The sequence below is a fragment of the Polypterus senegalus genome, chromosome 11 (assembly GCF_016835505.1).
Source record: "Polypterus senegalus isolate Bchr_013 chromosome 11, ASM1683550v1, whole genome shotgun sequence".
NCBI classification, from domain to species: Eukaryota; Metazoa; Chordata; class Cladistia; order Polypteriformes; family Polypteridae; genus Polypterus; species Polypterus senegalus.
This window is the reverse complement of record NC_053164.1, coordinates 162,255,828-162,274,271: the sequence shown is the minus strand read 5'-3', so window position 1 is coordinate 162,274,271 and position 18,444 is coordinate 162,255,828.

Below are 18,444 nucleotides of genomic sequence, written 5' to 3'. Positions count from 1 at the left end.
AGGTCAATGGTGTAGCTGAGGATGGAGATACAGCTGTGACCAATAAGTGACATAAAAAGGGACTAGGACAGCCTACTTAGAGACTACCCTCAAAGAGAATCTGGAAGGAAAGACTGCACGATTGGTACTGCACTGCCTGACAGCGCCAGATTCCTGCTGCCTTTTGATCACTGACGACAGTGTCTCTCTTGGCTATGTTCAGGACGACAATTTAGCTTCTAGCAGGGCATACAATAAAGAAAGCATTTAGCAGTTACTGGTGTTTTTCAATTAGTATTCTTTGCCATCAGGTCATTATATTGGTGTTAGGAGCGAGGCTGGAGACATTTTAAATGACCTGAAAATGTAGTACTGGCTCTGCGCAGACTTTGGCAACAACGAGCCAAAAAGCCAACGCCACTCAGGGACAGCATTGTGCCCAAGGACACGGCAACCTGATCGGAGATCTGGAAGACTTTAGCAACGCCTGGCCTGCAATTAAACAACAGCCTCAGGAAGAAAGGTCTGCATCAGCCAAGTGGGGTTCCTTGCCAGGGCTAGAACACCCCAGAGAAGCGTGATGTGTCCCACGTGTCCAAAGAGGTATGGACTGAAAATGGGGCATTATGATGGAACAAGCTCCTGGGAGGTGTACTGGAGACGTTTCTAGGTCATTTCTGTGGCCAATGGATGGGAATCAGAAGAGCAGGCAATACATCTAGTAGTAACTGTAGATGGGGAGGCTATAAATGTATTAAAAGACCTATCCCACAGAGATGATGGAACTAGACACACTGCTGATTGCCTCTAAATGCCGCTACGGTCATGTGGAGACACCACTGGGCCTAGAGTGGCAGCTACATTCTCAGTTATGTCTACCAGGGGAGCAGCAGGGAATATTTGCATCCCAAATCCAGACCTTAGTAAGACATGCCTATCCCCATTTTCCTAGTATGGCCCAGGATGAGTCTGCATGGGGAATATTTTTACACCTCACTCAACCCACTGCCTTCAGTCAAGCATTAAGGAAGGCAGTCAATTGGAAATTTTTACAGGGGAAAGAAGCCACCTTAGAAGGGATAAGCACAACGCCCATACAAAAACACAATTTTAAGATGATGTTTATGATGTTCTTCTTTAATGACAAAATAAAATACAAGATTAAAGTGGAAACACACTTCACACTCCACACCAGCCCACCCAATTCGTCTAATGCATCAGTCTTAGCCAGACACTATCTGAAGTGGAAAGAGGCAAATCCATCTGAGCTGTCCAGCTTGCACAAACAAAGCTGAATGCCCAAAGTTCAGGCATAGCATCTGGGCCACAGAGAAGCAGTGGTTGCTAAGAGCTTCTTTTCAGTCCCCAGGCAGACAACATCATGCTGACATCCCCTGCCATCTCCCCCCAAAGAATGGCACCACTGATATGTTCGCTCTGTAGCCACGTGGGCCACATACAGAAATTCTGCATGTCTGGCACAAGAAACATGATCTTTGGCAAGGCAAAGCAGGCAGGAAAATGCAATGGGTCTGACGTGAAGGGAACAGCTTTTGACCCAGTAACAGTCCCAGGAGCCCAGAGGCCCACTGAATCATGGCTGCTGGCTGCCATAGGGCAATTTTGACGTGGTATTAAAACTGCCACTTGTACACCTGGATCAGTGGCTGGGCGGTGAAAGCCTTAATTGACATGGAAGCTACTTAAATAATGTGACATAATCCCCAAGGGCACACAGGGAAGTGGTTGCCTTGAAAGAAGAAGCAAACATAATTGAGCTCAACGGGTTTGGGAGGCAACATATGAAACCCCTGTATATTGGGGGGTGGGCTTTTTAAAGGGCACTGGGGCACAACTGGATTTTGACACATTTATTGCATGGAAGCAAGAGGCAGCAAGGGGCACTTTACCACTCTGCCGCCCAGGTACAAGTGGATGCTCTTTTGCCACAACCACAGTGTTGTTCTACTTGGAACAGCATTCTCAAAACAATGTGGATAAAGAACTGTGAGGGACTGACACCCCCACAAAAGCAACAGCTGTATGAACTTCTGGCTAAATACCAACAACAGATTTGCTACCTCCCCTGAAGATTTAGGGCAGACCCACCAGGTGACACACAAGATTAAAATGGGCGAAGCCCTTCCCATAAAGCAAAGCCCTGGCAGATTCCCCTGGCTCACCACAAGCCGCTGATTCTGTACTGAAGGACATATTAGACGCGAGAATCATTGAACTGTACAAATCTCCTTGAAGCTCACCTGTACCATTAGTAAAGAAAAAGAGCGGCAGCTGGAGATTCTATGTAGATTAGAGGCATGTGAACACAGTCACCCACAAAGACCCATACCCTCTGCCATGCATCGACAAGTCTTTGGATTTGATTGCAGGGCTAAGTTGGTTCTTATTACTTGACCTCCAGAGTGGTTACTGGCAGGTAGAACTTGCAACTGAGAAAAACAGCATTCTTTATTGGAGGCAGACTCTGGGATTTCCATGCCTTAAAATTCAGATTATGCATTGCCACTGCCACTTTTGAACGATTTATGGATTGTGTCCTAGCCAGATTTCCCCCCACACAGTGTCTACTACACTTGGATGACTTACTAGTATATGTTCAGTTGTTTGAGATGGCCTTAAGTGCACTACAGGATGTGCTGGCAAGGCTGAGGGATGCAATTTAAAACTGCATCTAAATAAATGTTATCTCCTGTTCCTGAGTTGCGTCTTTCTTCAGCCCTGTGTTGTGTCAATGGCATTATGGGGGCAGAGAATATTTGTCTTAAAAATGGGGGGTTTGTGTGCTCTAACTGATTTATTAAATGGCAATTATTTCTGCTTCCAGTAATGCCAGACAAGATAGGGAACAGCAAGTACCTTTCTCTCTCCACCCCTTCTTTTCCATTACTGAAGCATATGCTGCCTATCTCCCTTTTCTCACTCACTCACATATTTCTCAAGGGCTTGATATTGTGTATGCGTACTCCATATTTGATAATGTAAAATATATTTTGTAAAAGTATAATGTCGTATGAGACTATTGAACTGGAATACAGTAGAAAGTCAAGTGTTTCCACCTATAAATACCCAAACTTTCATTTAAAATGGATGTATTTCTGAAAATGTTGACTGAATTATTTATGCCAGTACAATGAGTAGTATAAAATTTACTTTACTGCTCTTAAAATTTAGCTAATGAATGGCTTCATAGGCTTGCTTTTGTGGAGTGAAACCTTTTGATTGCTTTCCTTGTACTTCAAAGATCAGTTTCATCTGAGGCATTAGGTAGCATTAACTGAATTTGCAGGTCAGCATATTTATGGTTATGTGTAGTTGTTAGATAATTATAAAGTATTAAAATTATTGAAATGCTACATAATAGATTTGCAGAAATGCATAATGTTATATACAGTATAAACGTCTACTACTGGAAGTGAGAGGACGAGTCGGGGTAAGGGCTCTACCTCCAAGGAAACAGAGAACTTTCTTAGCCGCTAATAACACAAGTGATGCCAGCACGTCAGCAAAACAAAACCTCAGAAGAAAGACAAAGTCGCTTAGCTACTAACATCAGCAAAACAGTATCCTTTTACTTTTCCTTCCGCTGCTAATACACAAGTGATGTAAGCATGTCTGCAAAATGAATCCTCCTAGGAGTGAGACACCCAGAGTAGTTCCTTTCAATTACCTGACATCTCCACATTTCAATTTTTTTTCTGGCAATTTCAATGGTTTCTAGAACCCCGGGCTTTGTACAACTGCAGCGTACTTTGCAATAAGCGCACCAATACTGTCTTAAAGAGGATATGATGCGAGTGACGCTGGAAAAGAAAGTTACAATAATCACTTCATTACACGTGCTGTCAAGGGCGTTCCGTGACTGATGCTATGGGTGTTCCGTGTCTGACGTCAGAGGTATTGCGGTCTGCAGTTTCACTCTGTTGACACAAGATGAAATTCTGTTCGCAACATTACAGTCTTGCTGTTTGTATAGAAGCCTGTGCCACTAGATCTGAAGCTACTTATTTACATAATGGAATGCAAGCTCACACTACGGGTAACTCATCCCTGGCTGAAGAAACTTGTCAACACCTTTATATAGCCCTCCCTTCAAAATCACATTCCCCAGCGTGGGAATCACAAAATTAAGGAACATTCATTCAGACCAATAGTACGAATAAGAAAACAAAAGACCATGTTGTGCTGAAATCTATAGAACACATGTAAAAATAGTATTGTGTAGTGACCCGGCAGTCAGCGCTGGCGGCATGATGCATTATGGGTAATTTATGTAAAGTTTACTTTTGTGTTAAATTAGCAAGGCAATCGAATTATTGTTCCTGTTGTAATTGTTGTATGTGTTTGTGTTCAATTGGTGGGGTGGGTTTGGGTTATTGCCGTCCGGGGTTATTAAATTGTAATAGTTACCATCAATGAGAAAGATGGCTTTGTTAATGACCTTGGCAATGGCTTTGCAATGAGTTTGAGCTTTGTTTTCTGACTATCTGCCTAATAAAGAGATACAACAGGACAGAGCTGTGTATTGCTAAGATTCATCTAAGCAATTATTGCCGAGACACTCGGAGTCGTGCGGTGTATGGGACATGAGTGCTCGTTACTTAAAGAGCTGGGTACAGCTGCGTGCATAACGCTGGCAGTCCGCTAGCCGACAGCTTGGGAGAAGTGCACTGCAGAGTTCGGCTCTAAAAACTTTAAGACTCAACCACGGGTCGCTACATTGGTGTCAGAACTGGGATCCCAGGCTGTTTAGAAGACGCCGTTATGGAACAGAGTCTTGAAGATTTAGAGCGAGCCATCTTAGAGAACAGCGTTATGTTAGAGCGCCTGATCAGCGTAACTGTGCGGAGAAAAGAGGCAAACTGGCCTGATGGTGCCAGTATTCCCCGGACAGTGTTACGATCTTCTAGGCATGGCCAGAATGAACCTTCAGCTACCGCAACGATACCCCAAGTTACCAGTCGGCCGGTCCTCCTCACACGGTCACCTGCTAAGCTGCCGCGATACAGCGGATTGACGCCCTTGGAGCCATACCTTGCACAAGTAGATCTGGCTGCCCTCCACAATGGATGGAGCTGCGAGGAAGCTGCGACACACTTGGCCCTTGCCTTGGAGGGTCCCGCACTTCAGGTACTCATTGATCTGCCACCGGAGGAGTGTCGTGATCTTCAGGCTCTCACCACTGCTCTCACCCGTCGCTTTGGACAGAGAACCTCAGCAGAATACAGCAGAGAGAAGCTGACTAACCGACGTCGGCGTGAAGGTGAGAGTGTGGGAGCCTTTGCAGCTGACATCAGGGTCTATACACATAAAGGTTACCCTACTTTCTCGACAGCAGCGAGGGAGGAACTCAGTCTCCATGCTTTCCTGCGGGGCCTTACACCAGAACGTCTCCGCCAGCATGTCTGTCTGTTGTCACCCCGAGATTTGAGTGAGGCACTGCGAGAGGCTGAGCGGGCTGAAGAGGTGCTACAGGCTGAGTCGCCGACAAGTCGAACGCCACTCCCGAGTCGACTAACGAGAGCAGTTAAACGAAGGGTGGAAGGGGACCAGTCTGAGGGCGTGGAGGTCAGTCGCGCCCAACCAACATCAACCCCCCGACAGAGACAACGAGTAGACCGCTGTTTCCGATGCGGAGAACCAGGGCACTTTGCCAGGGACTGCCCTGCTCCAAGTCCTTTGCCTCGTACAACATCACCGCCGGGAAACGACCTCGGAGTGAGGCTGTGAGGGAACCCTCGCTCCGTCTTTCAGCACCCCTCCACGATGACTGCCCTAAAGTGGGGCGCTGTGGGTTTTCCACTGGACTGTACCTAGACTGCACTATTGACGGGCGGCCATGCAGTGCTTTAGTGGACACGGGGTCCACTATTTGTTTGCTACAAAAAGGAGTGTTGCCCGAAACCGCTGGTCCTCTTCCAAAGGACTGGACCCCCACCAATAGCGAACTGCGCACTGTTACGGGTGAACGGACAGTAATGCCCGGAAAGAAACTGTTATCTGTGGTAGTAGGGACGAGCCAGACCAGCCACGAATTCTGGCTTGCTGACATTAAAGACAAGTGCATTATTCAGTTGGACTTGTTGGCCCACTGGGGAGCACGTGTTGATGTGTCAAGGGCCGTCCTTTGCCTTGGTAATGAGACTGTGCCGCTCCGGTCGGGCTGGAACCGTCCTGGAAGGACTGCCAGTGTGGATTCACCTGGACACCACTGCTCACTGGCTCCCAACCGTTGTTTGGAAGTTGCAGGGATTCAAGAGAACCCCAGGAGAGTATTGCAGCTCAGACAAATGTTTCCAAATTGCTTTCATCACACGACCCCCCATCAGCTGAGACAGTTGCCGCTGTAGAGGAATTGGGCCGTCGAAGTGGTGAACATCTGAGCACGCCACAGCAGGAGCAACTTCAGCACCTATTGAAAGACTTTGTGGACATTTTTGCGGCTCGAGAGGAGGACTGCAACAGAACCTCTTTAGTAAAACACCACATTGACACTGGCCACGCCACTCCCATTCGTTTACGCCCCCACCGATTGCCTCTTGCGAAACGCCAAGCTGCTGAAGAATTGATTTGCGAGATGGTAGCTAATGACATTATTGAGCCTTCGGACAGTCCCTGGGCCTCACCCATGGTCATGGTGCGGAAGAAAACGGGGGGTTGGCGCCCTTGTGTGGACTTTCGTAGATTAAATGCAGTCACTCGCAAAGACTCATACCCACTGCCACGCATCGATGATGCATTGGATTATGTGGCTGGATCCCGTTGGTTCAGCACCTTGGACTTGCGCAGTGGGTATTGGCAAGTAGAACTGGCATCAGAGGACCGGCCCAAAACTGCATTCACCATCGGACAAGGGCTGTGGCAGTTTAAGGTAATGCCGTTTGGACTTTGTAACGGACCGGCCACCTTTGAAAGACTAATGGAGCGGGTCCTAAAAGACATTCCCCGAAACCGCTGTGTGGTCTATTTGTATGATCTGTTGATCCATGCCAGAGACTTTGACCAGGCTGTGCACAATTTAAGGGAGGTCCTGACCGCCATTCGTAGCGCCGGGTTGCGGTTGAACCCAGCAAAGTGTAACCTTCTCGCCCGACAGACCCAGTTTCTAGGACACGTAGTTAGCGAGAGTGGGGTGGCTACCGACCCAGCGAAGGTGGCTGCCGTGAGCAACTGGCCCCCACCAGCCAACATCACTGAGCTGCGGAGCTTTCTGGGTTTAGCCTCGTACTACAGGAGGTTTGTAAAAAACTTTGCAACCATTGCCAGCCCCTTGCACCGGCTGACGAGTAAGGGCCAACAGTTTGGGTGGACAGAGGACTGCGCAGCCGCTTTCCAACAACTAAAAGCTGCCCTCATCAGCGCACCTGTCCTGGCTTACCCTGACCCCAACCAACCTTTTGTTGTGGACACTGACACTAGCAATGTGGGGGTTGGGGCTGTACTCTCCCAGAAGGGGGAGACCGGAGAGAGAGTGGTAGCCTATTACAGCTGCAGCCTCAGTCGACCGGAGAAAAATTACTGCGTCACTCGGCGGGAGCTGTTGGCAGTGATCCTAGCAGTATGGCACTTTAGGCCCTACCTATTGGGCACTAGGTTCACGCTTCGGACTGACCATGCTAGCTTCACCTGGATGTTAAATTTCCGGCAACCAGAGGGCCAGGTGGCAAGGTGGATGGAGATCCTCCAGGAATACGATTTCGAGGTACAGTACCGACCAGGACGGCAGCATGCCAATGCTGATGCCCTCTCCAGGCGTCCATGCCTCATCAACGAGTGTCGATATTGCCGTCGACAGGAAGAAAGAGGTCTGGGGCCATCGTCAGCATCAGCAGGGCTAGATGACACTGATGGAGCAGGGGAGCCGTTCACCACTGACCAATTGAGGCAACTACAAGTGAACGACCAAGTGCTAGAGAAAGTAAAGGGCTGGCTGGAGACCCAAGAATGTCCCGACTGGCAAACCGTGTCTTCCCAGGGGCCTGAACTCAAGCTACTACACTCCCAGTGGGGCAACTTGGTGCTTGCCACCGTCTGTAGATCACGCCATCGTGCAACTCCAAGGGGGGGAATTGACCGTTTACAACTTCTGGTTCCCCAGGCTTTGCGCCGAAGTCCTCCGATGGGTTCATGGAGCAGCTGGATCCGGACACTACGGAAATGCTAAGACAGTGCGTCGGCTGCGGCAGCGTTCTATTGGCCCGGTGTCGGCAAGATGCAGAGCTGCATGTCCACTGCTGTGATATCTGCACTGCGCAGAAAGGACCTGGCCAACGCTCGCATGCGCCATTGCAGCAGTACCTTGTCGGGGCACCCATGGAGAGAATTGGGGTGGATGTACTGGGTCCTTTTCCTGTCACCGAAGCCGGAAACCGTTTTGTCTTGGTCGCGATGGATTATTTCACCAAATGGCCAGAGGCGTATGCAGTTCCGGATCAGAGTGCCTCCACAGCAGCTCAAAGATTAGTGGATGAAATGTTCACTCGATTTGGAGTTCCGGACAAACTTCACAGTGATCAAGGGCGGAACTTCGAGAGCCGTTTGTTTAAGGAGGTGTGTCAGCGGCTGGGGTGAAAAGACCAGAACCACCCCCCTTCACCCTCAAAGTGATGGACTGGTCGAGCGTTTTAATCGCACCCTGGCCACTCAACTTGCCATCCTGACCAGTCAACACCAGCGAGACTGGGACCAACATTTGCCTCTGGTCCTGTGGGCATATAGGACAGCCGTACAAGAGTCAAGCCAGTGCACACCAGCGGGGCTGATGTTCGGGAGAGAACTTCGCACGCCAGTGGATTTGGTGTTTGGCTCGCCCCCTGAGCCTGAGATTGTTGGTGTGCCTGAACTGGACTATTTTAGGCGGTTGAAAGAGCGTCTGGACACCGTTCATCAACTGGCCAGGGAGGCCTTAGAGGGATCTGGAGCTCGCCAGAAACGGGCATATGACACCCGGGCTCATGGTCCGACGCTGAAACAAGGGGACAAAGTGTGGGTGTTTTGCCCACAAAGGAAACGGGGACTTTGACTCACCATTGGCAAGGACCTGGAGAGATTTTGGACAAAATTTCGGAGGTAGTTTTCCGAGTCCGAATGCCTGGACGGGGCAGACGGGTGGTGCTGCATAAGGACCGGTTGGCACCATACCACCCACTGACCCCAGTACAAGAAAGACCTGAGAATCAAAGTGGCTCTCCAACCTCCACCCTCGGTGCCGAGACAGACATTGACAGTCTCAGGACTGAGCCTGGCACGGGTGATGGTCAGGCAGGCCGAAGCGTGTCCGTCGCCGGCCAGGACATTTGTTCGATTTTTACTGTGAATATTAGGGTTGTGGGGACACTAACCCTCTTGGGGTTCTGTGTAGTGACCCGGCAGTCAGCGCTGGCGGCATGATGCATTATGGGTAATTTATGTAAAGTTTACTTTTGTGTTAAATTAGCAAGGCAATCGAATTATTGTTCCTGTTGTAATTGTTGTATGTGTTTGTGTTCAATTGGTGGGGTGGGTTTGGGTTATTGCCGTCCGGGGTTATTAAATTGTAATAGTTACCATCAATGAGAAAGATGGCTTCGTTAATGACCTTGGCAATGGCTTTGCAATGAGTTTGAGCTTTGTTTTCTGACTATCTGCCTAATAAAGAGATACAACAGGACAGAGCTGTGTATTGCTAAGATTCATCTAAGCAATTATTGCCGAGACACTCGGAGTCGTGCGGTGTATGGGACACGAGTGCTCGCTACTTAAAGAGCTGGGTACATCTGCGTGCATAACGCTGGCAGTCCGCTAGCCGACAGCTTGGGAGAAGTGCACGGCAGAGTTCGGCTCTGAAAACTTTAAGACTCAACCACGGGTTGCTACAATATAAAATAATGCTAAAGGCTGACGTGTGCTCTGCAAACGTTAGAGACTGTTGAGTTTTTGGTCTATTCTGTGGTGTGAGATTTAAATAAAAAAAAAACATTTTGCTCTTTTGGGTTTTGGTTGCCACTGAGGAACCGTGTGGGAGTTTTTAAAAGGTTTTTTTCCCTTTAGAAGGGGTTTTTTTTTTTTTTTTTCGCCCGCACAAGAGCAAAAGTAGCTGGGTGTTTGGAGTTGCACTTGGAAAAGTTACTTGTACTTGTACATGTACTTGTTTTTGTTATCTGTATTTGAATTAGTATCGAGGAGGCAGGGTAGAAAGCAGCAGTAACTGACATCGGCATTTGTAAGCAAATAACCGTGTCGTCGTAACAGCGATTCCTTAGTTTAAGAGAAAAGGAAAAAAAGGCTGCGGCTGACTTCAAAGCAGTAAAAGGTGGAAGCTCAGTAGTGCGAAGGTAAGCGGCCTGCGTTAAGATGCCGATCAGGTAGTAAAGTTCTATGTATTTGTTTATTTTAGATTAAACAGTCCTCAGCAGTCCAGAGGTAGAACAGTTAAGTAGGCGACAGCGTATTGGTTCATTAATACGGGGGAATACAAACAGTGCGAGTGAAGAGCTTATAAGTAAGAGGAGCACAAAGTTAGGAGAAGAGACAGAGAAAAGTAAAGTTAACCTCATAGACAAATCATCTAAAAAGTCCAACATCCAACAGGACTTGCATTGTACTGGTCTCATTATTAAAAGTTTTGATATTAAAATTTGATTTGGGATTACTAAACTGCCTTAACTTTTTTTTTTCTTAAAATTAAATTTATTCTTCTTTCAGTTGCTCCTTAACTTAAATGGTAACACTAAGATCTGCTACGGATATTTTACACCTTTTCCCTTTAAGCTCCAGTACTGTTCTCCCTCTCAGCTGCCTGCTGTTAAAGTTAAGGAGCAGCTGAAAGAAGAAGAAATTTAATTTTAAGAAAAAAAAAGTTAAGGCAGTTTAGTAATCCCAAATCAAATTTTAATAATGATGCCAGTGCAATGCAAGTCTGGTTGGATGTTACTTTTTAGATGATGATTTGGAAGAGCCAGTTGTCTATAAGGGCTACATCTGCAGGAGATGCCAGCTGATCCAGCACCTCGAGCTCAGGGTCGCTGAACTGGAGGAGGAGTTGGCTGACCTGCGTTGTAATAGAGAATTGGCGGACTTGGCCCAGGTGTCCTTTAGAGAGATAGTGTGCACCCCTAAGGTGGCGCGGGAGGAGATTCCAGACCAGACAGGTAGGAATAGGTGGGTCACGGTCGCAAGGCGTAAGGTAAAGGGTGCACACTGTCCGGGGGCATCAACCCCAGAATTAGAAGTGTCTAACCGTTATCATGTCCTGGCGGAGCTGGACGGTGACTCTGATAATTCTGAGGTGGTAGGCAGGGTTGAGGAGCCCCAACAGGCCACCGCAAAACCAGTTCCCAAAAAGAGAGAGGTACTGATAGTTGGGGACTCAATCATTAGGGGGATTAAAGCACAGGTGTGTTGCCTTCCGGGAGCACAGGTGGGAGACCTCCCTGGAAGGGTGGATAGGCTTTTGGCCAGAGCAAGGGTGGATCCAGTTGTCATTGTCCATGTTGGAACAAATGACATACATAAGGGTAGTCTGTAAGTTCTGCGATCCAAATTCAAAGAGTTAGGTGCCAAGCTGAGGAGCAGAACTGACAAGGTAGTCTTCTCCGAAGTTCTGCCTGTGCCACGCGCCAGTCCAGGTAAGATTGAGGAGATTAGAAGGCTTAACATGTGGCTCAAATCTTGGTGCAGGATAGAAGGGTATAGGTTTATGGGGCATTGGGACTCCTTTTGGAACAGATGGGACCTGTTCCGCCATGACGGTTTACATCTGAACTGATGGGGCAGCAATGTATTGGGAAGGCGTATGTGTAGGCTAGTCGAGGATTGTTTAAACTAGGAAATGGGGGTGGGGGTAGGGAGTTTAGGACAGGCCAAGTTTAGATCTATACATGGAAGAACAAACAATGGTGTAGAAATAAAAACGCACAGTAATGTAAATTCTAAGCAAACATTTAAATGTAGAAGGAGTAACAAAGTATCAAAAATAAGGTAAGTTGGAGTTGTATGTAGCAGAGCATAATTATGATATTATAGCAATAACGGAAACCTGGCTAAATAACAAAGATGGGGATGAGTGTAACATAGAGGGATACACATTTTCTTAGGAAGGATAGACAAAACAGAAAAGGAGGTGGGGTTGCTGTTTATGCCAAACAGGGTTTAAATGTAAGACCTCTTCAGTTGGATGATCAGCCCCATCTTAGTGAGGACATGTAGCTTTGTCTGGAAAATATTAGGGAAACAGGTCTTATTTTAGAAGTGTGTTATAGACCACCCAATTCAGACACTAATTTCAACACACATCTTTTTAGTAATATCAAAAAGGCAAGTTTACAGGGAGATATTATAGTCATGGGGGACTTTAGTTTTTAGAAGTAATCAGCGACTGTTTTTTAACACAGCATGTTAAAGCACCGACATGGGGTGAAGCCTGTCTGGATTTAGTGGTTTCAGGATAGAATTGAGGGTGTAGAGGTGATTGAACCACTAGGGTCAAGTGACCATAATGTAATACAATTCTCAGTATTTTGTAAGAGTACAGATGCAAAGACTAAAATTGTTAAGTTGAACTTTAGTAGGGCTAATTTTGAGCAGATGCGACAAAGTCTAAGTAGGATAGACTGGAATAAGCTTTTAAATGTGGAGACAGTCGAGGAGCAGTGCAACAGGTTTAAAAATGTTTTACATGTAATGCAGGACAGATACATACCTAAATTTGGAATTAATAGGAAATTAAAAAAAACTCCACAGTGGATTAATAAAAATTTAAAAAAGAAGTTGCAAAGGAAAAAACTGCTTTATAAGGCATCTAAGACTAATGACTGCAAAGTGAATCGCAGAGCGTATGAGAACATGAGGGCAACCATTAAGAAGGATATCAGAGAGGCTAAAAGACAGTTGGAGAGGAATATAGCAGATAAGGCGAAAGAAGACCCCAAGACATTCTTTCAGTATTTTAGTAGTAAAAGAACAGTCAAGGAGGAGGTCAAGTTCATCAGGAATAGTAAAGGGGAATTAAAAGATACAGACAATGAAATAGCAGATGCCCTAAACTTACATTTTTCTGAGGTGTTTACAAGTGAGCAAGTGGATAACCTGCCAGCGGTAAATGAGACTACTAGGGAGGTACTGAGGGATTTGGAAATTGTAGAGGGAGAAGTGCTGCTCAGATTAAATAAGATGAAATCAAACAAATCACCAGGACCAGATACTATTTAACCTTGTGTTCTTAAGGTAATATTACTTAATATAATATATTTCTTAATATAAACCCTTGACACATATTTTTAGGAAGTCACTGAGCACTGGAGAGATTCCTTGGGACTGGAAAATGGCAAATATCATCCCATTACATAAAAAGGGTGACAGGGCAGATCCAAGCAACTATAGGCCAGTAAGCTTAACATGCATCGGCGGAAAATTAATGGAAGGAATTATTAAGGATAAGATTGAGCAACACATGGCAAGGACAGGAGTTATTCTGAACAGTCAGCATGGGTTCAGAAGAGGGAGGTCGTGTTTTACAAACATGCTGGAATTCTATGAGGTTTCAACAAAAGCATATGATCAAAGTCGAGCTTATGATATTATTTATCTGGACTTTCAGAAAGCATTTGATAAGGTGCCACATGAGAGGTTGGGCATCAAGTTAAAAGAAGTAGGAGTTCAGGGTGATGTTTTTAGATGGGTGCAGAATTGGCTAAAACACAGGAAGCAGAGGGTGATGGTGCGAGGAACCTCATCAGAACTGGCCGATGTTAAGAATGGTGTTCCACAGGGGTCAATGCTAGGGCCTCTGCTATTTTTAATTAATATATATACTGCTCAAAAAATTAAAGGAACACTTTTTAATGAGAGTATAGCATCAAGTCAACAAAATTTCTGGGATACTGATCTGGTCAGTTAAGTAGCAGAGGAGGTTGTTAATCAGTTTCAGCTGCTTTGGTGTTAATGAATTTAACAACAGGTGCAGTAGAGGGGCAACAATGAGATGGACCCCCAAAACAGGAATAGTTTAACAGGTGGAGGCCACTGACATTTTTCCCTCCTCATCTTTTCTGACTGTTTTTCACTAGTTTCATATTTGGCTACAGTCAGTGTCACTACTGGTACCATGAGGGGATACCTGGACCCTACAGAAGTTGCACAGGTAGTCCAACTTCTCCAGAATGGCACATCAATATGTACCATTGCCAGAAGGTTTGCTGTGTCTTCTAGGACAGTCTCAAGGGCATGGAGTAGATTCCAGGAGACAAGCAGTTACTGTAGAAGAGCTAGACAGGGCCATAGAAGGTTCTTAACCGATTAGCAGGACCGGTATCTGCTCCTTTGGGAAAAGCAGAACAGGATGAGCACTGTCAGAGCCCTACAAAATGACCTCCAACAGGTCACTGATGTTAATGTCTCTGACCAAACAACCAGAAAGACTTCATGAGGGTGACCCAAGGGCCCCATGTCCTCTAATGGGCCCTGAGCTCACTCTGCCCAGCAGCATGCAGCTCGATTGGCATTCGCCATAGAATACCAGAATTGGCAGATGCACCACTGGTGCCCTGTGCTTTTTACAGATGAGAGCAGGTTCACCCTGAGCACGTGACAGAAGTGAAAGGGTCTGGAGAAGCCATGGAGAACATTATGCTGCCTGTAACATCATTCAGCATGAGCACTTTGGTGGTGGGTTAATGATTGTCTGGGGAGGCATATCCATGGAGGGTCACACAGACCGCTAAAGGCTTGACAAAGGCACCTTGGCTGCCATTAGGTATCAGGATGAAATCCTTGGACCCATTGTCAGACCCTATGCTGGTGCAGTGGCTCCTGGTGCACGACAATTCCTGGCCTCATGTGGTGAGAGTATGCAGGCAGTTCCTGGAGGATGAAGGAATTGATACCATTGACTGGCCACCACACTTTCCTGAACTAAATCCAATAGAACACCTCTGGGACATTATGTTTTGGTCCATCCAATGCCACCAGGTTGCACCTCAGACTGTCCAGGAGCTCAGTGATGCCCTGGTCGAGATCTGGGAGGAGATCTCCCACAACACCATTTGTCGTCTCATTAGGAGCATGCACCGATGTTGTCAGGCATGTATACAAGAACACAGGGGCCATACAAAGTGCTGCGTACAATTTTGAGTTGCTGCAATTAAATTATGGCAAAATGGACTAGCCTGCCACATAATTTTTTCACTTTGATTTTTGGGGCGTCTTTGAATTCAGGGTTCTGTAGGTTGATCATTTTCATTTCCATTAAACGATGTGGCATCCTTTCTGAGTAAATCAACATGGACACATATGCATTCAAATCTGTGCATTTTTAGAGAAATAGACTAATTACAGGATGGAGGACAAAGTATAATAGCCAACTCCATCCATCCATTATCCACCACTTATCCGAGGTCGGGTCACGGGGGCAGCAGCCTAAGCAGGGAATCCCAGATCTCCCTCTCCCAGGCCACCTCCTCTGGGAGGTCCCCGAGGCATTCCCAGGCCAGCTGGGAGATATTCCTCCAGCATGTCCTGGGTCTGTCCCGTGGCCTTTAACCAATGAGGCATGCCTGGAACACTCCCCCAGGGAGGCGTCCAGGGGGAATCCTGACCAGATGCCCGAACCACCTCAACTGACTCTTCTCAATGCAAAGGAGCAGCGACTCTACTCAGAGTTTCTCCCGGAAAACTGAACTCCTCACCCCCTCTCTAAGGGAAAGTCCAGCCACCCTGCGGAGAAAACTAATTTTGGCCGTTTGTATCCACGATCTTGCTTTTTTGGTCACTACCGAAAGCTCATGGGCATAGGGGAGGGTAGGAACGTAGATCGACTTGCAAATTGACAGCCTCACCTTTTGGCTCAGCTCTCTCTTCACCACGACGGACTGTTGCAGTGCCCGCATTACTGCGGATGCCGCACCAATCCATCTGTCAACCTCCTGCTACATTCAGCTTATAATAGCCAACTATCAAAAACTCCTAGTTAGTTTAAAGGTTGTGAAACCCTAGAAATTACTTCCCTCCATTGCTAGACACACCTGCACCTACATCCACAGTGGGGTAATTTAATGTTGTCAAAATAAGGGTACTTTTGTGGTCCAAGCCCACAACACAGTCGGTAGAACGTGCAAGTTTCACTTATAAAATGAACATACATGAAATCTAACTCCGTCTCATTCAACCATGTGGTACATCTATTAACATGAAATGCATAGCGCAGGTGCTTGATGTATATTAGTAACATTTAACTAAATAAAAAGCTATACCTTTTTATTAAAAACCACAAGAGCACCACAGATGCAATGTTTGTTGATGAAGTATAGAGAAGGCCAGAAGGAGTTGCACTGCATCTTTGTTGACCTGGAGAAATCATATGACATGGTACCTCGAGAGGAGCTGTGCTATTGTATGAAGAAGTCAGGAGTGGCAGAGAAGTATGTACAAGTTGTAGAGGATATGTACAAAGGAAGTGTGATAGTGGCCAGGTCTGCAGTAGGAGTAACAGACTTATTCAGTGTAGAGGTGGAATTAAATTAGGATCGGCGCCTGGTGAACTACAATGTTTAGTAAGGACATTGTAATCTGTAGTGACAGTAAGGAGCAGGTTGATGAGACCCTGGAGAGGTGGTGATATGTTCTAGAGGAGAGAAGAATGAAGGTCAGTAGGAACAAGACAGAATACATGGTTGTGAATGAGAGGGAGGTCAGTGGAATGGTGAGAATGCAGGGAGTACAGATGGTGATGAATGAGGAGTTTAAACACTTGGGATCAACAGTACCGAGTAAACATGGATTGTGGAAGAGAGGTGAAAAAAAAGAGTTCAGGCAGGGTGGAATGGGTGGAGAAGAGTGTCAGGAGTAATTTGTGGCAGATGGATATCAGCAAATGTGAAAGGGAAGGAGGGTCTACAGGATGGTAGTGATGCCAGCTGTGTTATATGGACTGGAAAAGGTGGCACTGACCAAAGGGGAAAACAAACAAACAAACAAACAAAAAAAAAAACACAGAAACCGGGCTGGAGGTGGCAGAGTTTTAGAGATGCTAAGATTTGCATTGGGTGTGACGAGGGTAGGTAGGATTAGGAATAAGTACATTTGAGGGTTGGATAATTTGGAGGCAAAGTCCGAGAGGTGAGATTGCGTTGGTTTGGACATGTGCAGAGGAGAGATGCTAAGGATAGAGCTGCCAGGCAAGAGAAAAAAGCAGGCCTAAGAGAAGGTTTATGAAAGTGGTGAGAGAGGACTTTCAAGTGATCAGTGTAACAGAGCAAGATGCAGAGGACAGGAAGATATGGAAAAAGATTATCCGCTGTGGCAACCCCGAAAGAGCGAGCCGAAAAGAAAAAGGGGATTAAAAACCACAACTATTCACTAATTTTACATTTCACACAGAGGCTGCTTTAAGAATATGGACCGAGTAAGATCAAAAATGTGGTTATGTCATTTCAGACCTGTATTCTTAAGAGTTTTTTGAAGCATTATGAAAATGTAACATCATGCATTTTAAAATTAAAAATTAACCTCCAAAACATTTTAAAATGCTGGTTAGTGTTTTAATCAAATGCAAATTTATTTATTTAGCTAATGTAGGCACTGTACAAATACCTATCATGTCTGTTATTATGCAACCTAAAATTAAATATGCATTACAATAAGAGAAAGGAGTTGAAAGCTACTATTTCAATTTCACATTTTTCATTAAAAAATGACCTGATTATCCTATTTTAATATTAATAATAAAAACAATGTACTCAAGCCAATATACAAATTAAACATCAAACCTACAACTTAACACTCAATTTAGACTTGGCATACTATACATTTCCTTAAGTTTCTTTGTGAAACAAAATTCAAGAAGGAAAAAAAGTGAGATTTGCTTCACCTCAATAGTAATACAGAAAGAAACTTTTACTTCTATTTAGACTTTAATATTAAAAGATTAGTTAAGCATCACTGTTCTACTCTAGAACACGATCAATTAGGCACTAATTTGAATTTAGTTAACCTAATTACAGCCAACTACTGTTAAGGATATTTTGGTTCTTGGCACAATAGACTTCCAAAGATGGACACTTCTTTGAAAGAAGTAACAAACACAACCATATTCATACTTTGTATTTCTGATGCTTTTGGAAAAAATAAAGAAAATTGGTCAAATAATGTCACTACAATATTAGGCAATCACAAAACTACTTAATTTGGTTCAGTGTCTTGACCGTTACGAGTTCAGGCTCCCAATACTGACCACAAGGGCCAACCCTGGCTAAGATACCAGTTTATATTTTGGCACACACAAACACACCCACATATTGGGATGATCGGCTATCCAGATTTGGGAATTATGAAGTCTACTACATCACCTGGATCAACAATGAAGTGCAGGTCTTTGTAGCAGATTTTCCCCAAAAGAAAGGAGGGGGAAAAAAAAACAAAAAAAAAAACCCATACACCACACCTCACAAATATGATTAACAATATGACTTCAAA